The sequence below is a fragment of the Octopus sinensis genome, linkage group LG7, assembly GCF_006345805.1.
Source record: "Octopus sinensis linkage group LG7, ASM634580v1, whole genome shotgun sequence".
In the NCBI taxonomy this organism is placed as follows: domain Eukaryota; kingdom Metazoa; phylum Mollusca; class Cephalopoda; order Octopoda; family Octopodidae; genus Octopus; species Octopus sinensis.
In genome coordinates this window covers 13,758,099-13,785,598 of record NC_043003.1, presented here as the reverse complement: position 1 = coordinate 13,785,598, position 27,500 = coordinate 13,758,099, and the positions used below count along the sequence as shown (strand labels likewise).

Below are 27,500 nucleotides of genomic sequence, written 5' to 3'. Positions count from 1 at the left end.
GAAATGATTCTGGTTTTTAAACTGGAGCATGACTTTGTGGGGTCTGATCAATTATATAGGAAGCATAAATATACTTAGATATGGGTGTGTGTGTTCATATGGTGGGCTCCCACCGTTTCCGCCTACCAAATTCTAGTCGCAAGGTATGATGAGCCAAACCTTGTGAGTCATTATAATTTTAAATATCTTTGGAAAAATTTTACAATTTTCATCTTAACAAACTACCATGTAACAAAAAAAATTTTTTTTTTTTTTGGAGAAATTGTAAAGAAATTTGATGTGTAGCTTTCCTCCTCCTCCTCTCTTTCAATCCCTCTCTCTCTCCTCCCCCCTCTATCTCTCTCTAGTCACACTCATTTTCACAGATTATTCTTCATTGACTTAATATCAGATTGTTAAAACCTCATTCTATCAATAGTTCATTTCCATCAGATCAATGATCTCACCTATTAGCTATCATTGCCAGATCAATATTACATCATAAAGTAAATAAATAAATAAATAAACAAACAAACAAAAAAAAATAAATAAATAATAGAAACTGGAGAAAAAACGTTGCTATGTAACCACTATTAATTAGGATGTAATCATTTATTTTCGAACAAATGAGTTTTGTTCTATCTGTTAACAACAAAAATCTAACCACTAGCTGGTTATTTTTTCTCACTTACTTGCTTTAGTCATTAGACTGTGGCCATGCTGGAGCACTGCCTCGAAATTCTTGAATTTTTTTGTCAAATGAATCAACCCCAGTGCTTATCTGTTTCTCTCGTTTTGTTAGTCCTGGTTCTTATTCTATTGGTCTCTTTTGCCAAACTGCTAAGTCACGTGGATGTAAACAGACCAACACCGGTTGTCAAGCCAGTCATGGTAGAATGGGGACAGAAACATACACACACATATTTCAAGGGTTTTTTTGTTTTAGTTTCCGTCTACTAAATCCACTCGCAAGGTTTTGGTTGTCCAAGGCGCCATGCAGTGGAACTGAAACCAGAACCATGTGCTCAAGAAGCAAGCTTCTTACCACACAGCCATACCTACGAAGTTCTTCTGAATTTCATTTTAACTCGATAATAAAACTATATTCCTCTGGGGAGTGAACAATGTTAGGAAAGAACAAACAAATCAAATTGAATCTTGTATAACAGTTAAGTATGGGGATCAATTTGTTCAACCGTTTAACTCTTTCGTTGTTTTCATAAGTTCTGAATTAAAATCTTCCACCAAGCCTTAGTCACAATTTATGTTCCTAACACAAGCTTAATGAGAACTAAGTTATTTTACTAAATTCTTTGTTATATTTAAAATTAAGTGAAAGAAACACAGAGCATCTCAAAATAAATATGGTAACAAAGGGTTAAAATATATAAAAGAGAAACAATTCTTAACCCTTTTGATACCAACCTGGCTGAAACCACCTCTGGCTCTGTAGTACAAATGTTTTGTTTTCATAAGTGCTGAATTAAATTCTTCCACCAAACCTTAGTCACAATTTATGTTCCTAAGACTAGCTTAATGATAACTAAGTTATTTTACTAAATTCTTTGTTATATTTAAAATTAAGTGAAAGAAACACATCATCTCAAAAGTAATATGGTAACAAAGGGGTTAAAATATATAAAAGAGAAACAATTCTTAACCCTTTTGATACCAACCCAGCTGAAACCACCTCTGGCTTTGTAGTACAAATGTCTTGTTTTCAAAAGTTCTAAATTAAAATCTTCCACCAAGCCTTAGTCACAATTTATGTTCCTAAGACTAGCTTAATGATAACTAAGTTATTTTACTAAATTCTTTGTTATATTTAAAATTAATTGAAAGAAACACAGCATAAATAATTCATTTGTACAGGTCATTCAGTAAAATCTGAATGCTCATTCATTGTCTCCGAAGGGAGAGTCCATTATATATATATGATGATGATATATATATATATATATATATGCTAGCAGTATAGCCAAGCGATGTTTGGGCTTGTTTTCTTTGAGACCCTTTAGAATTGGAATTTTTGAAAAGTAAAAATTTTGCATTATGTAGCTTGTTATTCTCTTTAAGTGAACATTTTTCTGGTTGAAATACACCGAAAAAAGGCAACACAGCAGTAAAAAAATCTTTAAATATAGGGATTTTCATAGAAAAAAAAAGCACCTTTTTGATGTAAATAAATTTTGGTGTTAACATGGTTCGATTTTAATTTTTTCTTCTACGGAAGGAAGAGCAAGCCTTCTTCTGTCATACTCTCAATTTTGGTCAACTTGCGCCGTAGAGTCTCGAAGGAGATAGTGTTAGTTGAAGGCTACCAAACCTGCCATACACAGACAACTTCAGCTTTATATATTTAGATATATATATATATATATATAAATATGTATGTCTAGCAGCTTTGTTATTTTAACATCCATTTTTCCATACTTGTAAGGGCTGGACAGAATTTTTGTTGGAAGTAGATTTTCTATGCCCTTCTTGTCCCCCACTCCCCTCTTACCTGTTTTTCCAAGACCACCAGATAAGCACCAGTGGACATATCTATTCCGTGACTGCATACAATTTTTGCCAGTACTATATTCATTTGAGAAATCCTCAGAGATCGAGGTCTCCTTGTATTTGTAGCAATTTTGGGGGTGGTTTTAACTCTGTTGTTCATAAACAAAGAGAGTGTAATGTACAGGAGTCTTTTGTTGGTGAGTGTAATGATTGAATCAGTGTCCTGTTGAAAGGGATTTGGTTGGCTGTCGTGTCATTGAAGGAAGTTTCCAATATCTCTGTTTGGAAGCTATGAATGAAGTGCCTGTGTGATGTATCGAAGTTACATATGAGTGGTGGCTGTGTGTCAGAGATTAAGAAGCTAAAGTTATTGATCTCTTCTTTAAGAGTTGTGCAAATTACTTCTCTGCACTTCAAGCAAGCAATATTTTGTATATGTGTATAGATGTATATCTTCCACTTGTTTCAATCATTTGACTGTGGCCAATGCCAAGGCACCACCTTAAAGGGTTTTAGTTGAACAAATCGACCCTAAGACTTATTAATTTTCAAAGCCTAGTACTTATTCCATCAGTTGCTTTTGCTGAACTGCTAGGTTACAGGGACGTAAACACACTACCACTAGTTGTCAAACAGTGGTGAAGAACAAACACAGACAGAGAGAGAGACACACACGCATACATATATGATGGGCTTCTTTCAGTTTCCGTCTACCAAATCCACTTTCAAGGCTTTGGTCAGCCTGAGGCAATAGTAGAAGATACTTGCCCAGGGTGCCACACAGTGGGACTGAACCTGGAACCATGTGGTTGAGAAGCAAGCTTCTTACCACACAGCTATTCCTGCTATATATATATAAGCTTCGTCATTTTAGCATCCATTTTCCCATGCTTGTAAGGGTTGGATAGAATTTTTGTCGAAAGTGGATTTTCTATGTTCTTCTTGTCACCCTCCCTTACCTGTTTCCAAGTAAGGTAATATTTCCCACATGATGGTGACATTCATTTCCAGCAATCACATGATGTCAAGCAAGGAGACCATAACACAAACATGTGTAATCTGAATGCTAAGGGGTTAGTCCTCCTGGTGAATGTAGATGTTTGATGTTGCTGCCCTCATTCCCAATTGTGATGTTGGCTCCTCTGGAACTCTCAACCATAGAGAGATTTAGTTTCCTTCTGAAGACATGTATATCCTTCAGGAATATATTGAAGAGCTCTGGGCCCTCGAATCCCATGCATATGAATCAGATGGACATTAGAAGTGACAGTGGTTAAAACCAATTCAGTTTTTTGTTGGTTAAAGCTTACCGAACATGGAACTTTCCTAATTTCAATTACTGCACAGATTCTGCTTGAGCCACATAATAATGTAAATAGTAATAATAATACTTGAATACAGTTATCGGTTCTGCGTCTATTATTTGCCATTGAAAGCAATCTAGGGAGATTGTGTTCTTGATCATATGGTATTGATTTCCAGATCTCTTGGGGTGGATAGCATAAACTGATGTAATTTCCTTTTGCCTCTTCCAGGACCTGAAGAGATGAACTCGTTGCTGTAAATATTTAATGAAACACTAAGAATAGAGAAATTTCTATGCCATTGAGTGCATCTCTGTGCGATTGCTTGATCTACCAGATTTAGCAGCCAAATCTCTCTTGAATCGTACTCTACCATTTTAAGCCTTTAGCATCCAGAATACTCTGTCAAATGTAATGCTTGTTTATTCATGTTGTTTTGAATCAGTCATGCATTGTCTCATAGCTTTGATATTTCGATGATGTGATTATTTACTTTCAGAATGACATTGTAGGATAGGTGTGAGAGGCTGGATCTGGCCAGTTTAAATCTTAACGCTTTAGCATTCAGATTATTGTATCAAATGTAGTGCTTATTTATTCACATTGTTTTGAATTAATCATGCAGTATCTTGCAGCTTTGAAATCTTGATATGATTGTCTGTGTTTAGAATGATATTGTAGGGAAGGTGTGAAAGGCCGGATTTGGCCAATTTGAACAAAAGCAGGTAGATTATTTAGGCTGGATGAGACTTTTGACCCTTTATCATTTAGATTAATTAATCTCTCAAATGTAATGCTTATTTATTCATTGTTTTGAATTTATTATGCATTATTTCATAGCTTCAAAATTTCGGACATTGATGTTTAGCCAAACGTTCACCACTTTTAGTAGTCTGTAAATGTGTCTGGTAGTTGAGCATGTGACACTTGGCTAAATTAAATCTTCTTCTGGTTTGGAAGGTCGGTTGGTTGGTTGATTGGTCCAAAACAAAACAACATAGAGGCTACGGTGGTGCTAGTAGTGTGCACGAGAATGCCTCCAAGAAGGCCACTTTGTTTGTTCAGTCCACTGGCTCATCGAGACAACTTGCTGAGCAGCCAACATTGATGTGAGTGAAAGAACTACGTACCGAGAGAGTTCTAAAGCGAAGGAAGGAAGACTTTCTAGTGAGAAATGGCAACTGTCATATTTTATACAAACTCCAAACTGGAAGTAGAAGGAAATGTTCCATTCTAACCAATCACAGGAAATGATACAAAACATACAACCACACAAAGTCGACTGAGCCATCTTTGAAATGGAGAAACGTGTATTTGCATGGAAACCAATATGCAACACAGAGCTGCTACAGATGGATAAGTGTGAGAAGCTGGACCCAACCAGTTTGAGCATAAAACAGATAGAATATTTTGGGTGGTGAGCTGGCAGAAACGTTAGCACGCCAGGCAAAATGCTTAGTGTCATTTCGTCTGCTGTTACGTTCTGAGTTCAAATTCCGCCGAGGTCAACTTTGCCTTTCATCCTTTTGGGGGTCGATAAATTAAGTACCAGTTACACACTGGTTTCGATGTAATCGACTTAATCCGTTTGTCCTTGTTTGCCCCCTCTGTGTTTAGCCCCTTGTGGGCAATAAAGAAATAATATGAAATAAGAATATTTTGGGCCAGATATGGCCAGTTAAAATGCATGAGCTTGTGTGTTAAGTTTCTGAATTACTCTTAAAGATGCATGAAAGCTGTTCAACATCTGCTGTTAGGCTTGGATTCTAACAAAACATTTCATATATTTCTCTCTCTAGTAAGACTTCATATTTATAGTTCTTTCATATGGATATAACTTGGTTAATTAACAGGTTTTGGTTTCAGAGTACCATTCACGGTTCTTTCATTGATTAGTTATTTTAGGATTAATTGAAAAGCACATTCAAACTCCAAGCAAGCTTAATTTTTAGACTTATGTATATATTTATACACACACACACATGCGAGCACATTTTATGTTTTTGTTTAAATTTCCTAAAGCTATATGCAGAACTATATTTTGCCATATTTGTCATATTCAATATACCATAAATAATTTTATTTATTTATCGTTACCTTATAAATATAGAATTTCTTTTCAGTTCTTCAAAATATTTTAAATGTAACTTAGAGCTTTACTTAGATTAATTACATCTACACAAAGTTCCAGGAAATATCTTTGAAGTTAGGTTTTCACCTTTCTCTTTACATTTTACATAAAGAAAGTGTGTAGTTATAATTCCCAAAACAAGCAAAATGTGTTTGAATAGTGTAAGAATTCAAAGTAATATGTTTTATCAAACCTTTAAAACTTTGTTTGTTTAGGAGCTATGCTTTTAAGTTTTAGCATTCAAATTACTTTATCAAATGTAATTCTTATTCATTCACATTGTTTTGAATTAATTATGCGTTATCTCATAGCTTCAAGATTTCGATGATATGATTGCTTAGTTTTAGAAGGACATTGCAGGGTGGGTGTGAGCAGTTGGATCTGGCTAGCGTCACCATATAACAGGGAAAATATCTGGGCCGGATATGGCTGGTTTCAATGCTAAAGAGTTAAGCATACAGAATTTTTTAGTTGAGTTAACATGTTTGCATCCAGTGTAGTTTACCAGGGTTCTACTATGGTTAAAAATGGGCTCATTGTATCATCCCTTGGGTGAGCTAACAAGCAAATGTTATGGCCCTTTCCAGTTCTGTTGATATAGTATAATTCAATCTGTATGTAAACTATTTATATATTCAATTAAGGAGGTGCAGGTGTAGTTTTGTTGTTAAGAAGCTTGCTTACCAACCATATTGTCTCCAGTTCAGTTCCACTGCATGGCACCTTGTGCAAATGTCTTGTGCTAGAGCCCCATGTATCTGAAGCCTTGTGAGTGGATTTTGTTTAAAAGAAACCAAAAGAAGCTCATTATGTGTGCGTGCATGCGTGTGTTTACTCTTGAGCATCATCAGCATACAAACAAGATTGTTCGTTTCCAGTCTTTTGTGAAAAGCTTGTCTAACCATGGGAAATGGCTAACCTTGGAAATGGATGAGGGTTGGTGACAGGAAGAGCATCCAACTGTAGATTATTTGCCTCAACAAATTCTGTCTGACCCATGCAAAATGATAAAGATGAATGAATGAATGATGATGGAATAACTTTATTTCTTCATTTACTATTACTGCTACTCATTCTCTAGTGTCTGTATAAAATAGATTATAGCTTATAAATCATGTCTCTAAAGTAGCACATTATGCTCTGCTAAGGTGGAGGTATTGTTTTTCAGTTGCATTTGTTTGTTTGTCCGTGGACAAGATATCTCAAGAACTGCTGGATGGATTCGGATGAAACTTTCAGGGATGTTTGGCCTGGTGACTGGCACGAACCAATTAGATTTGGGGATTGATCCAGTACCAGACAAGGATTCTGGATTATTTTTCATGTTTTTTTTCACTTAATTTTTGATAGCGGTTGGCCTCATTTTTAGTATTTTCATTTGTGAGAGCAGCCGAGTTTAGTTCAGATATTCTCATTTTAAAATTCATCTCTGGCTAATTGTTGAGAGGATGTTGATGTTGCCTTGGCGGAGGTTTGTGCTCTCTGAGTGCTCTTGTTACTATTACCTTTCAAATGGCACTTTAAGACTTAGTTGATACCTTATGTGTGTATAGTTCAATTTAGAATCAGAACTCCTGTTTTCTGTAGCAGGAGACCTAAATTTTAATGAATGTACATAATTTGAAAACATTTAATTACACGTCTTATATTATTTATTTTTTTCCCTTATAATTTACCTTATTTTTGCTTTGTTTCAGCAGCAGTCAAAATGTGGGCCTGTGCTATTTAAATTTAAACTTAATAATTCTTCAAAATCAAGAAATCAACTCTTAAATTGGATTTTACCTGAGTGTGTCTGCGTTTTGCGGAGGGCTCTGGCAACATAGTGGTAAGTCTATTATTATTATTATTATTCTATCAAGGTCAATGTAATCAACTACCCTTCCCCCCAAAATTTCAGGCCATATACCTGTAGTGGAAAGGATGATTATTGTTTTTAGTAGTAGTACTAAGGAGGTGGAGGGCTGGCAGAATTGTTAGCACACCAGGCGCTAATGTCTAGCAACATTTTTGCCTGTTTTCATATGTAGCTGAGTTCAAATCCTGCCATGGTCGACTTTGTCTTTTATCCTTTCGAGGTTGATAAATTAAGTACCAGTTGCATACTGGGACTGATCTGATCGACTGACCCCCTCCACCAAAATTTTGGGCCTTGTGCCTGGAGTAGAAAAGACTTATTATTATTATTATTATTATTATTATTATTATTATTAGAATGCTTACGTTTTGAAGGCAAGGCCAAGAAGTAAACTAGATCCTTGTGGGCTAAATTAGAGTTCTCCTTTCAGAGACGGCTCTATTTGCTTCCATGAAGGGATTCTTAACTCTGCTTGCCTTGAAACTCAGTCAAAAAAACAAACCTCTATCTTAATTTGGTTGTTGCAAAGCACTTATTATTTATACTGTATTCAAACAAGAAATAGTTTGGAGGAATATTTCGGCATATATTTCGCTCAGCTTTAAATTTTAAGTTTAACCATATAAAAAAAAAATTTAATGAAGCGTAATTACATAATAATAATAATTACAATATTATTTTGCTTTGGTTTTGTTTTACTCTGAGGCAATGAGAATAAACAGTATAATTTGAAATTAATTTTATTTTTGATATATATTGTTGTTGTTATGATTGTTGTTGTTGTCGGTGTTACTACTACTACTACTACTACAATATTTTACGTAAAAGAAAATTGTGCTAAATGAATACATAGATTCTGTAACCATTCACATATCTTTTATTACTATGTCACGATTGCAGAAAAAAAAAAGTCAAGTTTTCCTGTAACAAACTCTTTTTAGTCATAAAAGAACATATAACCTTTTACTAAAACTCATAAAGGGTTAAAAGTTAGAATTTGTTTTTGGTATCTTTATTTTTTTTAATTGCTGTAAATGACTGTTAGATCTAGATGGTAACCTTTGGAGGTATGAAATATCAGTTTGTAAGACTTACAAATAATTTGTGCCTCGAAGTACCCCTTTCATCAATAACTCAATTGTGTTTATCAGTATATATATATACATATATTTTTTAATAATATATTATTATTAATAAATAAAATCAATATCCAAACTCATCATAACGATATACCCATGTGAAAGACATTATTGTATTAAAAATATGTATAAATATAATGTATAAAATAAATTTGATAATTTAAAAATTTTGAATTAATTATTTAAGCATCTTACGATCGTTTCGCAGAAGAATTGTCCCTATAATGAAATCCTATATTGATAAGCATTTATAGACAACCCTTCTGCTCTTCAGAGATATAAAATATGAATATTGTATAATATATCGAATGATAGTTTTTTAAAAAATTTTATATATATATATATATTTATATATATATATATATATCATCCGTAAGGCGATGAGCTGGCAGAACTGTTAGCATGCAGGAAGAAATGCTTATCAGCATTTTATCCATCTTTACGTTCTGAGTTCAAATCCCGCCGAGGTTGGCTTTGCCTTTCATCCTTTCAGGGGTGATAAAACAAGTACCAGTTAAGCTCTGGGGTTTTAATTTAATGAACTATCCCCGTCCCCTTCAAAATTTCATGTCTTGTGCCTATAGTAGAAAGGAATAGATGTATCACCCTGAAAAGAAAATGCGTTCTCCAGAGGTGAAGTACAACGTTCATGTTCTGAGCTGCCAAAATGGATTAAAAATGAATATGTACATCATTTTAATTATTTGTTGTTCTACATTTTAATTAATTATCTACTTGGCAGACATCAGCATACTTCTGTAAATATTTTGTTTAGTGAATTCTCTGAACAAGAACAACCCCTCTTTTTTAACCCTTTGAGCATTTGGATTTCTTTGTCAACTCTATTGCTTAGTTATTCACATTGTTTTGAATTAATCACATATTATTTTGTGGCTTCAAGAGTTCAATGGTGTGTTCGTATACTTTTACAATGACATTGTAGTTTAGGTGTGAGAAGTTGGATCTGGTCAGTTTTGACATAAAACTGGTAGAATATTTGGGCCAGATATGGCCGGGTTAAATGCTGAAGGATTAAATACATTAATCTGAGGGAAACTTTCACTGAAGAGATACAACCAAGTCGAAACAGCAGTGTCTCATAGTCTCCTTTCTGAAAGCAGTTTTTCTCTAAAGGCAAAACACAACAGCAATTAACATATTCACATTTTTGTCGCAACTTATCTTTGAATTTCATACATACACAAACGTTGAAAGTTACTGCTTAGCTCACTTTTTTTATTTTCTTTATCAGCTTGTAAAAAAAAAAAACATGCTTACTTTTGAAGTGTTGTGTTTGTAGAAGGCATAGACTAATTTCTACCAACATAATTAGCATACATCTATGCAAATAATGTTGGCAGTTTATTATTCTCCGTCAATACAATGTTGATAATAGTAACAGCAGTACTGACCATTGATTTAGACATGTACTTTATTTGAACAAAGGAAAACTGCCTACAGTTTATTAGCCCTGATCTTTTATTTAGCAGGCAAAATCTAGTGTCACAATGAGGACAGCTGAGTGGAACACTTCAGACAGATGCTGTCTGTTGTCTTGTTATTGTTATTGTAGCCATCACCCACCTGGTCCTCTCTGCTTGATATCAGACCAATGCATGCATTCGGATAGCTTACTGAGTGATTGAGAGTAGAGTATATTGATTCAGTGCAAATAACACGAACTGGCTTCGTCTGGATGCTGTAGATACTATCAGGTTTAACCTGACCTAAAGTATCGCCTATGGATTATCGCTGGGAAACAAAGCAGGATATTTCGAACGTTAATTACATTAAGGTGAAGTTGAGCAATGTTTAAGTGACAGCACACAATATAAAATATTTCAGAAGATATTGAAGAAATAGGGCTGAGGTGGACTACACCGAAGGGCTGGCAACTGGTGTAACGTAAGCAGTGTTTTGGCCAAGTAAGATGGTGACAAATGTCCATGGCTTTGCAGACTGAGGTTGATGTGGCTGTTGTTCAAGTGGGGTGGGTAGGAGAGAAAAAGTGTCAATAAGACATAAATAAGGGTACCAGGTGCTTGATACAGAAAAGTACCCAAGGAGCCTAATGCAGTGGTGGTGGTGGTGATGGTGGTGGTTATTAAAGAAACTAAAACAGATAATTTACTCTGTATATTTTGTTTATTGATTTCGTTATTGTCACAATCATGAGAGAGCCAGTTACTTGACCTGCTAAAAGTAGCAGCAAGCATTCTTTCAAATTGGAACACGCTCTCTTTTACTCTTTTACTTGTTTCAGTCATATTTGACTGCGGCCATGCTGGAGCACCGCCTTTAGTCGAGCAAATCGACCCCAGGACTTATTCTTTGTAAGCCCAGTACTTATTCTATCGGCTCTTTTGCTGAACCGCTAAGTGACGGGGACATAAACACACCAGCATCGGTTGTCAAGCAATGCTAGGTGGACAAACACAGACACACAAACACACACATACATATATATATATATATATATATATATATATATATATATATATATATACATATATACGACAGGCTTCTTTCAGTTTCCGTCTACCAAATCCACTCACAAGGCATTGGTCGGCCCGGGGCTATAGCAGAAGACACTTGCCCAAGGTGCCACACAGTGGGACTGAACCCGGGACTATGTGGTTGGTTAGCAAGCTACTTACCACACAGCCACTCCTGCGCCTATTTATAAAACATATGCAAATCTTTAGTCTATATATAGTACAGGGTGTGGCAGAGATACCTCCCACGTTTTAAACTTTCACCTACGTGTTGCTAATGAACTTGTGCAAGTGCCAATGATGTTTTCATTTAGCTAACGAACAAAAACTCTAACCCTTTGTTTAAACAACAGTAAAATTAATTTTTCATTAATGTTGTTTATGTTTCCTTTTGTCAACCTTTCAAATGTGGGAAGTATTTCTGCCGCACCCTGTATACACACACACAAATGATGTGATCGTAAGTTTTGCTCACTCATGGCTAACCTAGGGTTAAACAATAAACATCCAATTAATTCACTTTTTATGAAGCAAAGTCTATCAGCAATCAGATGTTAATGGTGTGTGTGAGTGTAATGTATGTGTATATATGCATTCGCGTATAAGCATGTGTGTATGTATGTATGTGTGTGTATATATATGCATTTGTAAATAAGCATGTATGTATGTGTGTATATATGGATTTGTGTATAAGCATGTATGTATTTATGTGTGTGTGTGTGTGTGTGTATGTACATGTATTGGAAGAGGTGACCCAGTTTAGGTAATTATGGGCACCTTGTATATTTTAATAATTACTGGTATCTTTATTATATATGTAAAGCATAATATGTTAGACATGTATGTATATTGTTGTAATTGTCATTTTAGTAAATAAATAAATAAATTGACATAATATAATGTCTAAAAGTTGATGAACCACCTATTGATCCCCTCCATTTTCTTATTGCTCTCTCTCTCTCTCTTTATATATATATATATATATATATAATATATATATATATATATATGCTCTTGCTATTTCAATTTGGTGTTGCCTAATTGTGAAAAACTGCTTAAATTAACCCAAAGCTGTGCTAATGATGTCATTTTGGGACAATGAAGCAAGCTCACATGTATTCTCCCCTCTATCAACTCCCTTTGAGAAAATTCAAGGAAACCGTTTTGGCATGAATAAAGAAAATTACAATGGAATATAAACTTCATTCCCTCTCTTGCTCTCTCTCTCCTTCCCTGTGCATGTGTTTGTAAAATACTACTATAAACCATTCTCAATGTAGAGATGACTGTGTTATACTGTGTATTTTTGTCAACGTAGCATAGGACTAGAACAACATGTTGATCAATATATATATATATGTGTATATCAACGAACGGGAACGTGAAACTCCGAGTAACAGCTTTTGTTATATTTCTGCTGCTTTTAAATAAAGCATATTACTCTACCTTTGGTATTTGAGTACTCTTTTTCCCACCTTGTTTCACATTTATGTGCTTACTCCGGTATATATATATATATATATATATATATATATATATGTTCAGCTATTGAAATTATACCATACACTTGTCTCTCTGTCCTCCTACCCCTGTGTATGTGTGCGCACACACACACACACACACACACACACACACACACATCATCATCATTTCCTTCACTGGTTTCATTTGTTGAAATGCTGTGCCATGCTGGAGCACACCTTAAAGGATCTAATCAATTATATTGAACCAAGTAGATATTTTCTATTATTGATGATTTCTCTTTGCTGAAGCATTGTGAAACATAAAAGTTACCAAGATAGACATAGACTGGGACGTTCATGCATAGATACTATATATATATACATATATATATATATATATATATATAGTGTTTAGTAAAATGAAATAGCATGAAACAATTGTACTACTCTACCTTGGATATCCTTGTTGCTTATTTTGATTATATATATATATATATATACATACATACATATTTACATATAATACATACATATATACATTTGTACAACATATGTACATATATATATATATTCACACAACAATATACATAGATGTTATATATTCATACAACATATATACATCCATGTATACATTTGTACAACAAATATACATCCATGTATACATTTGTACAACAAATATACATCCATGTATACATTTGTACAACAAATATACATCCATGTATGCATTTGTACAACATATATACATCCATGTATGCATTCGTACATACATACATCCATGTATACATTTGTACATTTATGCATTCATAAACATATATATATATAGACACACTCACAAACACGTGTGTGTGTGAGCTAAAATTCTGCAGTTTCTGTCTATCAAATGTGACTCACAAGGTATCAGCTACTCTCAGTCTATAATGGAAGACTAATTTAAGTTTCTGATCTATGGATAGACTTCCAAATAACTCCATTGTGTAAAAAAAAAATCCATAACCTGTTTAATTTCACACACACACTGTGTGCATGAATGCAAGGATGTATATGTGTATGTATGAATGTATACATGCATGTATATATGTTGTGCAAATGTATGGGTGTATGTATATGTATATATGTTGTATGAATGTATACATGTATATATATATATATATATATATATATATATATGTGTGTGTTGTACTAATGTATACATTTATGTATATGTTGTGCAAATGTATACATGTATGTATGTTGTATGAGTATATACATGTATGTATATATGAATGTATACATGTGTGTATATATGTTGTTTGAATGTATATATGTTGTACAAATGTTTGCATGTACATATATATGTTGTATGAATGTATGCATATACGTATGTATGTTGTACGAATGTATACATGTACGTATGTTTGTTGTACAAATGTATACATGCATATGTATATGTTGTATGAATGTATACATGTGTTTATATATGTTGTGCAAATGTATACATGTATGTATATGTGTTGTTCGAATGTATACATGTATGTATATGTGTTGTGCGAATGTATACACATATGTATATGTGCTGTACGAATATATGCGTGTATGTATATGTGTATACTCTTTTACTCTTTAACTCTTTTACTTGTTTCAGTAATTTTGACAGCGGCCATGCTGGAGCACCGCCTTTAGTCGAGCAAATCGACCCCTGAACTTATTCTTTGTAAGCCCAGTGCTTATTCTATCGGTCTCTTTTGCCGAACCGCTAAGTGACAGGGACGTAAACACACCAGCATCGGTTGTCAAGCAATGCTAGGGGGACAAACACAGACACACAAACACACATACACACACACATATACATATATATATACATATATACGACGGGCTTCTTTCAGTTTCCATCTACCAAATCCACTCACAAGGCATTGGTCGGCCCGGGGCTATAGCAGAAGACACTTGCCCAAGATGCCACGCAGTGGGACTGAACCCGGAACCATGTGGTTTGTTAGCAAGCTACTTACCACACGGCCACTCCTGCGCCGTATGTATACACACACATACAAACATGTATATATGTTATTAAATCCAATCATGTTGATATATATTTATGTGTATGTATGTATGGGTATGTAAAATATATATGTATAATTGTGTGTATTATATATAAATGTATAATATCGCCTTACTTCGAGCTGTGCGGATAATACCAGACTGACTTGGTGCTTCAACTTAAGTACCTAATTCAAATGAATCTCAATTATTTCTTAAATTTATATAACATCATCATCATCATTTAATGTCTGTTTTCCATGCTGGCATGGGTTGGCTTGTTTGACAGTTGGCCAACTAGAGAATTGCTCTGGGTCCATTAGGTGTATGTATGTATGTGTGAGTGAGTGAGTGTGTCTATATATGTGGGTGTCCATAAATTACCCTTACAATCTGAAAAATTCGGAAAACAATTTGTTGTGCAGCAGTTGCATCACTTTCAACCATCAGCTATTTTCCAACAAGATGATGCATTTTTCATTGGGGGTGGAGGCTGGGTGTTTGGGAGTTTGGGTAATTTTTGAGCACCCTATATATCTATAATCTATACACATAGATTTTTCTTAGCTTATTTTGTTTAAATTCTGTAGATTATCTTGGCCGTAAATATGTTCCACTCTTTGTATAAATCCCTTGACTACTGGAGACAGGACTTGGCAATTACCATGCTGATGAGGCCTATCAAGGCAGAAATATGTGTCTACAAGTGTCCTCTTATCTCCAAACAGTAAACCTTTCTTAATGTCCTGTCTACTTAGGAGAATTGTTTAATTTTTGAGATTATTCCCCGCTTCTCACATAGAACTTGTTTTAATTACTCTTTGGTAATTATATGTCCACTGGAGACAGAGATAATTTTAATAAATCAAGAATTTATGCTGTATGGCATTTGATATAATAAGTTTAATTTAAGAAGCAAGATAAACAACTCAGATGGGTAGTAGTAGTAGTTATGAAACACAAATTCTCCAGTTTCTCATTCTCAGATATCCATAGATTCTGCTGTTATATTTTCACAGCTTGACGAAAAATATGTTTATTAAATATATCATACGCGATTTCCACATAGATATATATTCAAACAATGCTTTGTTGATGTCTTTGTTAATGAATTCCCGGACATTCACCTTGCACCATGTAAACGACTTTACATTGCTAATAGTTTGTTTACGTTTTTATTTAAGAAAATATTTTCGTCTAAACTTCTGTAGCTCAGGAATGAGGGGAGCGACTCTAGATAAATTATTAACAAATACGAGACGTATATTAGTAAATTCTTTGCTTTCAACTACCTTTGGTTCTTACATCTAATCGGTTTGTCTTTCCACACTTAGACTGTATGTCCATTAAATATGTATATTGTTTCCATACCCACATATCATGTCAGTGCTTATATATATATCTGTGTGTGTGTGTGTGTATCTTGTGTTAAATGAAGAGATGAGGATGAGTTGAAATTCTGTAAATAATAATATAAAGTTGTTTGTATGTGTTCACCATATAGTGGTTATAGAGAATAGTCTAATATTGGGGCATATAAGTTCTTGGTGCACGCTAATACCTATTTTTTCCATTGCGGGCTTATGTGTCCCAATATTAGACCTTATATATATATAATATATATATATATATATATATATATCGCCTTACTGGGACTTGTGCCCCGTGCTAGTAGGGTGCTAAGAGCACCATCTGAGCGTGATTGTTGCCAGAACGGCTAACTGGCTTCCATGCCAGTGACACGTAAAAGGCACCATTTGAGCATGATCATTACCAGTGTCACCTTACTGGCACCTGTGCTGGTGGCATGTGTAAAAACATTCGAGCGAGGTCGTTGCCAGTACCGCCTGACTGGCCCCCGTGCCGGTGGCACGTAAAAGCAGCCACTACAATCTCGGACTGGGTGGTATTAGGAAGGGCATCCAGCTGTAGAAACTCTGCCAGATCAGATTGGAGCCTGGTGCAGCCATCTGGTTCACCAGACCTCAGTCAAATCGTCCAACCCATGCTAGCATGGAAAGCGGACGTTAAACGATGATGATGATGATATACATACACACAGTGGACATTCATAAGTAAGCTCATTCTTATTATTATTACAGAAGATATATAGTTAAAATTATAATTATATTCTGGTATAAACCTTGTATGTTGTGTTAAACATGTCTTACAGTCATTGGCTACCTGATGTCAACATCAGTAGTGATGCATATTCTACTGGATTTACTTCTGAAAAAAAAAATAATATATATCATCATCATCGTTTAACATCCACTTTATATATATATATATATATATATATAAAATGTATCTGTAAATATAATATGTTACAATTATTCGGTAGTCATGATAAAATGCCGAGTTTCAGATGTCGGGGCGGAAACCCACGCTGCTGTCTCTTCAGTTATCCAGTCATCAGAAAAAATGGTATAGATTAACTGAAGAGATGGCGGTGTGGGTTTCCACCCCGACATACAAAACTCAGTGTTTTATCATGGCTGCCGAATAATTGTCACATATTATATTTATAGATAAATTCCTCTGTTTACATAATATCGAGGTCTCTTTCATTTTTTTGCTGTCTTACCATTTCTATCAATATATATATAAACATACATGCATACATATATACATACATACATATCTGTGTGTGTGTGATCATCACCATTGTTTAGCATTTATTTTCCAAGCTGGTATGGGTTGGATGATTCAACAGGACTATGCCATTCTTCAGTATCAGGTTTGGCATGGCTTCTTTGGCTGGATGTGCTTCCCAATGAAGCAGTCAGTACTCTCCTTGACAGAGGGTACTGACTGTTTCTTATGTGCGTGTGTGCATGTGTGGTTTTTTTGTGTGTATTTAAAAGTGGCAATAATTTTATATTCCAAAGACATAAACAATATAACAGATGTTGTTTCTGTTGAGAATATTGCTTGCTCTTTTTTGATAATATAATAATCTTAACTGCGTGTTTGTGCTATTAACATGTTATATACTTTTTGTTATATCTTTTTTGATTTTTGTAGTAAGTCGTAAAATAAGTTGTAAATTGGAAAAGTCATTAGAGCACTGGATTGAATGGCTCCATGTGCTCCAAGTTCAAATCTCACTGAGGTCGACTTTGCCTTTTCACCTTTTTAGTACCAACCTTGGGCATTGGATCTGTTAGAGGATCTGGATAGATGTCTTGTGGTATTTGATCCAGCTTTCTGCATTCTGCAAGTAAAAGGTGCAACAACATTGAAACTAAATTGTAATCAGTGACCGACTTTTCTTTAAATAAACATCAGTGTTATGAAGAAAGGTAAGATCTGTATGCATGGGCAGCTACCAATCTTCTTCAACAAAATTTTGTCCGGGTCCCCTACATAATATGCAGATGCATAGTCAATTTTGACTGACAAAGTCCCTTAACCCTTTCGTTACCAACCCAGCTGAAACCAGCTTGTTTTCATAAGTTTTGAATTAAAATCTTCCACCAAACCTTAGTCACAATTTATGTTCCTAACACTAGGTTAATGATAACTAAGTTATTTTACTAAATTCTTTGTTATATTTAAAATTAATAGAAAGAAACACTGAGCATCTCAACAGAAATATGGTAACTAAAGGGTTAAGTATGTAAGTCACTATGCGATATCCATGATTTTTGCTGGCCCTTTTAGACTGGTACAGCTGATGTCCACCAGCCCAGATATCTGCTGGTGAAATATAGGAATACTGAGAATAGGGTTATGATGTAAAAACTTGCATCAGCGTGGACTTTGCTAAAGACCTCTAAAGATCAGGACCAGATGATGACAATGTTTGATCAAGTAGTGTGTTAGGTTTACCACCCAGTGCTGGTGAAGGTTGTGTCGAGGCCTTTTCTGGTTTTCTCAGCAAACTGGAATACACCAATTTGAAACTTTCCTTTGCTTTTATACCTCTCTGATGATTGTGTACTCAGCCTATGGAATCCTTACTCAACATGATGATCCACATGCTTAAATATTCTAGAAACATCTGTAAGAGACTCTGTATAACTATATTCTCTGTCTAAATTAAATGCTTTTATCATGTGATGCCAAACAGTTTACCATTCCATTTTCCCTTCAATCTTTATCTACCTGCTCAAGGAAAAACAACTTACAGCCACTTCTGAATAGCTGTCACAACATTACACACATTCGGTTGCAGTTCAAACCGGAGTTTTAGTGATAAACCAAGCAGAGCACTCATAGTTCTTACCTATTATTACTTTAAGTCAATTGACAATACTCCTTAAATTGCATTTTAGTTTCCAGGTAGATTACCTTTCTTAGGAAACGGTCACTTACAATCTCATTTTTGTGTTTTATTTGCAAGATTCTTGACGTGAACTTGTGTGTTGAAATGTATTTTGTTGTATCTCAAGAAAGTTGCTCTGGTTCTATTTCACTTCTGTTGTTGTTATTCATCATCATCATCATCATCACCATCATCACCACCACCAATCAATCATCATCAATCAATCATCATTATTATTATTATTATTATTAGTCAACTTGTTATGTTTAACCAATTAACTAATTGATTGTTTGATTAATCGTTTAGTCCGTGAGTTGATCAGCTAGGTTTGTCAAAGTCCTTTCGTCACCCATTCATAACCTCATCAATAACCTGTCCCGACCCTCCCGAGATACAACAAATTCTGTGATAAATTTTGATTTGATTACATGTACTACGATACACACTCATATTATTTTCTTCCAACTGTTATGAACCAACCAAATTTACTTGGCCTGCTGGAAATAGCAGTCAAATCTCTATCAGTTCACACATTATCATTAAAAAAAGAAAGGACACATTAGTCAATTTAGACTGCAATAGTCATTGCTAGAATGTTGTGTCTTAGTCGCAGTGAGGTTCTCATCTCAATTGTTGCTTTTCACTTGGTTTTGCCTATGTACTGTCCAGCCTTCTTCAGGCTGTGATTACCATAGTGTCTTGCCTACATGCATAGCACAGTGGATAAAGGCACTGGTTGATGCAGTGGAGTCACCTAGAGATTTTGAGTTCAATCCTAGGCAGGGTGAATAATAAGACACCTGAAGAAGGTTAGAACATACACAGCCATAATGTAGTGAGAAAGCAACAACCAAGATAAGGAGAGGAGACTTCTCTGACTAAATACATAATATAAAAATTCTTCATCTCAGAAATACAGAACTATATCGCTAGAATGTCTTTGATCCTAGGTCTTGTACCAACCGTTTTTGAAATGCAATCTTAGATTCGTTACTCAACAAATTCAGCAATCTCCACTCCCTGTTTCAATATTGTTGCATCTCCTATGTGAAGTCCCCGTGTTTAATCACATTGTTTTTCAACTACTTGTATTATAGTCTTTCTTTAGTTTTTTCCACAATTGTGATACATTCTGCCTCCACCACCACCACCACCTCAACACATACAGTTTTTTTTTTTTTTTCCTTTCTTCACCTGCCATGTCATTTACAGCATTACAGGTTTGAACCAGTGTAACCACCTCACTTCTATTCAACGCCCTGGGTGTGTATATAGATATATAGGTGTATGGCTCTCACTTTCTCTATGCATGTATGTATATATATATATGTGTGTATATATATATATATATAATATATATATAATATATATATATATATATAATATATATATATATATGTGTGTGTATATTATATATATATATATTATATATATATAATATATATATATATATATATATATACACACATATTTATAAAAGTAGCTAATTAACCAACCAACCAACCAAAGGAAACTTGTCTATTATATCTTTTTTCCATATTCACAATAAAGATTTAATACATCCATTGTGTTTTCGAGAAACGTTTTTTCCCTCTGAAAAAGTCACCATTGTTATTAGTAAGTTCTTAGTTCTTTAGTCTATCTTAAGCCATCACAGTCAAGGCCATGTAGGAGCACTGCCTTCAAAGACACCTCTATTTTTTTCTTTTTCTTTGTTTTTCTTTTTTTCTTTTCTCTTCTCTCTTCCTAGTAGTAAAGGATATTGCTTTCTCGATGACAACCTCTGCAAGTATGTAGTAGTACAAACCAATGTTTGTTTAATTTGTTTTCCAGTTTAGATACCGACAAAAAGACTGTAATAATACAGGTTATTTTTCTGTGTAGTCAAGTAACCAAACCCCTCTCTATTTAGCATGGGGGAACCTTTTTAAATTCTATAGAAAGAAATACGGCTTGCTTTTCAGAAATTTACTCTTTTAATAAACCAACCAAGCTTAGAGTTGTGTGGTGACTCACTCTGAATTATGCTGGGGAAATAGAATGTACGAAGCTAAAATAGATTTCATGGCATGGTTAAATTGAATTTTTTGCTGAAGAAATTTAAATAGTTCCAAATAATTTCAGAGATTGGCATTTATTTGTTGTTGGCATAACTTCGTAATGAACAGCCTTACGCATCTCTTTATCATTCTGATCAATAGTTTTGAAGTGATTTCTGTTTGTTAACTGTAAATATTATGCAAATTGACTACACGTTCACTCTCTCCTCTTTCCTACCACTTTATCTCCTCCCCCCCCACCAATAGAAATACCATCTCCTCGGCTTTGTGGACTTATCAATATTGAAAAGTTGAGTGCAGCTAGTTAAATGAAACATAGAGAGGAATGTTGTACATGATTCACTTTCCTTCATATCTGAATTCAAAATGCTTCTGCTTCAGTAAAATAAATAGCAGTAATATACAAGGGGATGCTGAAAAGTTCCTCACTTTGGGTAAAAGAAAATACAGAAATATCGGTTATGATTTTATTCAACATATTCTCCTCTCAGATTCACACACTTATTGCAGCAGTCCTTCAGTTTTTCTAAACCCTGTAAAATAACTCAGAAAGTTGGGCCCCCAACCAGGCCTTTTGTGACACCCTTAAAACCAGGAACTTTTCAGCCCCACCTCGTACTGATGTCAGTTCAATTACCTATTCTTCTCCTTCGCTCGTTGGTATTGTATTTAGTTAAAAGAAATTGGTAATAAATTATGTTCTTTTTCCTTATATAAGCATTGAATACAGTTTTGTAGTCTTTTTTTTTTTCTAAAACTTTGCTCCATATTTTCATTTGCGTGCAACATGTGTATAATTATATAATAGTCAAATGAACATAAATACACCGTGGATTTGCTTGAAAGTACCTACATACGTACGCACATACATACATGCACACATGTACACACTCGTGTATTTTTGTATTCAAAAGCATAAGAATATAAGAATACCCAAATTACAGTATGTTGGAAGTAGTTGTTTATCTTATTTCGTATCTGCTTTCTAACCGACCTCGGTGCATGTCTGCAGGTGCATAATGCATTCATTGATTGCATCTGTTTGAGACTATTATCAAATTCAAAGCTGAGCTCTTACAGTTGATAGTAATGTCGTGTGTGTGTGTGAATGTGGATGATGAATGAATGAATGATTTTGATAGATTTCTTATTAATTTCGTTAAAGTATTAAAATCGAGAAAATCATAAGAAGACCATATCAATTAATTAATTAATGAAGCAAAGAACTCTTCAAAAAGAGTTCTTCATTCTTATATCTATCATTTATTGATGTGTCCACTCTTGACCATGATACTAGATTTGTTTTGACTTTTTTTTTAAAGAATTTTATTTTTATTTTTTGCAAAAGTTAAGATTTTACAGGTCTAAAATACTTATAAATCTTAAACAAATGTTATTACAATTGAATGTCTCCTAATGCTTAACCCCTCAGGAATTATGAGAGAGTCTTTGAGTTCTTGATTGACTTGATAAATTACCAACCCATGCTTTCCCTCCTGATCCACAGTCTATATTCTCCCTTATAATTACCTTCTTGTACCTTAGTAGTATACTCTAGCACCATGTCACCACCATCTTTATCTCCCTGTCAGCTACTCTCACCCACTGTCGCATAATGCAGAATAGCCATGTATCTTCTCTAGAGCAAGACATCTGTGTTTTGTCCTTGATTATACTTCAACACCTGGGAAGAGTTTTTCTTTTTCCTTGTCCTTTTCCACTCATGCAAGTTATTTGGTGACTCAACTACTGCTGGTGTTGTGAAAAAAAAAAGCACCCAGTACACTCTGTAAAGTGGCTGGTTTGGGGAAAGGTACCCAGCTATAGAAACTATGCCGAAGCTTGACATTGGGGCCTAAGTCAGCTCTATGGCTCAATGGACCCAGTCAAACCATCCCAGCCCATGTAAACATGGAAAACTAATGTTCAATGATGATGATAATGGTCTGTCTATTTATTTCAGGTGACAAATTTATGCTTTCACAAGGCGACCCCCCTACCCCCCCTTTTTTTTAATCCTTGGGAATATCAGTGCCTTGGAGACTAGATCAGGGTATCACAATACATTGACAGAACACATGACAACAGATAAGGAAGATCATTGTTGATGCTTGTGAGATTTTTATTATAAGCACTATGGCATGTAAACAAATGCTATATATATATATATATTTATTTATGTATATTTATATATATATATTTATTTATTTCTATATATACTTATTTATTTCTATATATTATTTATTTATTTCTATATATTATTTATTTATTTCTATATATTATATATATATATATATATATATATATATATATATATATATATATATATATATATACATATATATATATATGTATATATGTATGTATAAAATAAATATTAACTGCTAATTAACGCATAACAATTGATCAAACTTTAAATTAAGCACTTGCGTGGGTTATCCAATAATAGATTAATCTTAGGCAATTAAAAGGCAAGAAACCAACACAATTAAAATGCCGTGAAGTGTAGGTTGGGTTTTCAAGTGAGAAGTCTGTTATAACCATTGACTTGGAATTGCAAAGTTGGCTGTTTCAGGATCTCAAGAAATTAGAAGCCAGCTACTTATGACGTATGCAGCATTATATTATAACCCTATACTAACAAATCTGCTGTTGTTTTCTGTGTTGTGCTGAGCTGCTTTAACCCTTATGATACCAGCCTCTCTGAGACTGTCCCTGGTTCTGTGATTCAAACTTCTTATTTCGAATTGATGTAAATTAGAACATGCTACTAAGATTTCATGTTGACTTATGTTCCAAGCACTAGCTTAATAATAAAAGATATTTTGCCAAATTCTTTCTTAATTTCAAAATTCGTTGAAACAATGGTAGTGCCGTTTACTAGAAATGTAGTAATCAAAACGTTGATATACACAGCAAGTATTGAAGGTACCAAGAGCCATGATCTTGAGGTTGGTCATTCATTCGCGTTTACAGGATGTGTGGCGTTTTAGTCAGAAAACCAGCAACGTTTTGACCTTTTCATCCACATAATTTGGGATTACCAAATGAATTAGTTGTTCTGGTTAGAGGATGATTTATTAGGCATTTTAGATAAATGGTAGGAATTTTTATTGCAGTGATTTCACACACACACACACACACACACACACCTACCTGTCAAATGTGATGCTTATTTTATTCACATAGCTTTGAATTAATCCTGCATTATCTCATCGTTTTGAGATTTCACTGATGTCTTTAGAAAGACATTGTAGGATATGTGTGAGAGGGTAGATCTGGCTAGTTTGAACATGAACCGGAATATTTTGGCTCGATATAGTTGATTTGAATGCTGAAGGGTTAAACTATAGAGTGCTAGTTTGTTGTTTCAGTCACTGAGCTTCAGCCATGCTGGGGCACACCCTTGAAGGGTTTTAGTCAAACACATTGTACATGCTCTACCATCACTCCCTGCCAGTACTTGAGGCTTTTCTTTTTTAAAGTCTGGCACTTACCCTGTTGGTCTCTTTTGATGAACCACTAAGTTACAGGGATATAAACAAAGCAGCACTGGTTAACAAACAATGGAGTGACAAACACATGAGCACAGACACAAAGAAACTTGCACACTCACAAACACACATGCACAGGGAAAGAAAGGGTGGATAAAATAGGCCTCCACAGTTTTCTCACTGGGCATATGTCAGCCCCAGGACTGTAGTAGAAGACATTTCTACAAGGTGCTGTGCAGTGGACCAGAACCCAAAACCACACGGCTGGTTTTGAATTCAGTTCTTAAACACACAGCCATGCCTGTACCTATGTTTTCCTCTTTTACTTGTTTCAGTCATTTGACTGTGGCCATGCTGGAGCACCGCCTTTAGTCAAGCAAATCGACCCCAGGACTTATTCTTTTGTAAGCCTAGTACTTATTCTATCAGTCTCTTTTGCTGAACTGCTAAGTTACGGGGACGCAAACACGCCAGCATCAGTTGTCAAGCAATGTTGGGGGGACAAACACAGACACATGTGCATGCGCACACACACACACGTATAGATATATACATATATACAACGGGCTTCTTTCAGTTTCCGTCTACCAAATCCACTCACAAGTCTTTGGTTGGCCCGAGGCTGTAGTAGAAGACACTTGCCCAAGGTGCCATGTAATGGGACTGAACCCAGAACCATGTGGTTGGTGAGCAAGCTACTTACCACACAACCACTCCTGCGCTTAAGTATTTTTTTAAATTGCTTTTTTTTTTATTTAATCTTTTACCATAAATAACTATTAGTTTTGTATTTTGGTTGTAACCATTTTGTTGTTGTTGCTATTGATGTTGTTGAGAAGCACATGGATATCACATATTTTTATTTCCATAAGTGGTGCTCTTGATGTACTTGGGGGCAAATATCGATTCTACTTGGCAGATTTTCACCTATTGTGGGGGGTTTTGGAACGTAACACCCACGATAGTCAAGGGATTACTGTGAAATGAAAATCAAACAAAGTGTGTGTGTGTGTGTGTGTGTGTGTGTGTGTGTGTGCGTGTATGTGTGTGTTTAATTGCCATCCCCTAAGTATAAGAATATTTATATTTTGCCTTAGAAGGAAAAACTGAGAGCATTGTGGCTACACATGATCTTTTAAATATGTGTTTAAAATATGTATCTACCTGCTGCCTATTGACATATCTCCCTTTCTCTATATCCCTAGTGTAGTTATCATCACTTGGGTGTGTCCCTTTTTATTTATAGCTATGACTTGAGAACTGTACGGACTTGTGGATGTTTTAGCTAGAGAGGGTCAGGTGTTTTCACTATTCATTCTTTATTAGGGAATCAGGGAGTTGGAAACACTCCCCCCCAATTCTCTGAGGTCACCAAGAAACACATTACTTCAGGACCCATAAATTAATCCTTTTGATATCAACATCCATATGACTTGTTGCTGGTTCTGTGGCACAAAACTATTAATTCTTAAAAGAATCTTAAAGCATTCAAACTTTCTAGCAGTTTTGTATCTTTATTTTTTCTTCTATCTTTTACTTGCTTCAGTCCAAGCTGGGGCACCACTATCAAGACTTTTTTAGTCAAATGAATTGCCCCCAGTACTTTATTTTTTAAGCCTGGTATTTGTTCTATCGGTCTCTTTTGTCAAACCATTAAGTTACAAGGGCATAAACACATCAACAACAGTTGTCAAGCAGTGGAGGTGGGGAGTTGAACACCAAGGCACATACACGTAGGTAGATATATATATATATATATATATATATATATATGACAGGCTTCTTTCAGTTTCCATCTGCCAAATCCACTCACAAGGTTTGGTCAACCTGGGGCTATAGTAGAAGACACTGACCCAAGGTGCCATGCAGTGGGACTGAACCCAGAACCATGTGGCTGGGGAGTAAGCTTCTTACCACATAGCCATGCCTGCACTTATAAGAACTGCTTTTGAGAATTTTTTTCTTTTCTTTCTTTGCACAAGTTATTTTTACTTAACCCTTATAAATTCTTTTATTTTTTTATGCACCCTTTTCAAGCCTAGCCAGGCTCATGGGCGCAGTTTTGTGGTTTCTATGGCATATGTGTTCCCCCCGGCTGGACGGGACACCAGTCCATTGCAGCGTTACTCAAGAAACAGGAAGAAAGAGTGAGAGAAAGTTGAGGCAAAAGAGTACAACAGGGGTCGCCGGAGCCTCGTGGAGCTTTAGGTGTTTTCGCTCAATAAACACACAATGCTCGGTCTGGGAATCGAAACTGCGATCCTCCGACTGTGAGTCCGCTGCCCTAACCACTAGGCCATTGCGCCTCCACTATAAATTCTTTACTATTTTTATAATCAATTGAAACATGTCCAAGGTTGAGCTGCTACTTTTCTGCTTTGAGAGGTTATACTCTGAACATACGAGTAGAAGAATAATGAAAGAATAATGAAGATTCTTCAAGAGAAGCCAACTTACAAGAGTCCCAGGGTTGGACCAAGGATGAGATGGGTAATATCCATAGTCTGAGTTGGTCACTTTTGGGAATCCAGACTGAAAATGTAATGACAGTGGCTCCTGATAGGACCCTACAGAGGAAATAGTACTTAAGGACTCTATCCCCAAGACCCTACCAGGAATAGTGGGTAGAAAAAATGGGTGGTTGGAATTGTAACGTGGTGGGTGTATTTCATTCAAAATGTGATTAACAAAGGGTTAACAAATTGAAATGTAAGAGGCACCCATGGGAGGCACTTGTACAAGTGACATGCAAGAGGCACCCGTGCCAGTGACATGCAGAAAGC

At 35.1% G+C, this 27,500-nt stretch overlaps 1 protein-coding gene across 14 annotated transcripts in view; it reads left to right on the top strand.

Annotated features, from left to right (window-relative positions):
- LOC115213797 (B-cell CLL/lymphoma 9 protein) overlaps positions 1-27,500 on the top strand; it is a 765,484-nt gene that overhangs the window by 501,219 nt on the left and 236,765 nt on the right. For 12 of the 14 annotated variants that reach the window (XM_036504565.1, XM_036504560.1, XM_029782662.2 and 9 more), the window contains one exon: positions 7,620-7,747. The gene's annotated coding sequence lies outside the window, so the exon portion shown is untranslated. Of the gene's footprint in view, positions 1-7,616; positions 7,748-27,500 lie in introns of all 14 variants that reach the window. The other 2 variants (XM_036504562.1, XM_029782657.2) reach the window with 1 other exon arrangement.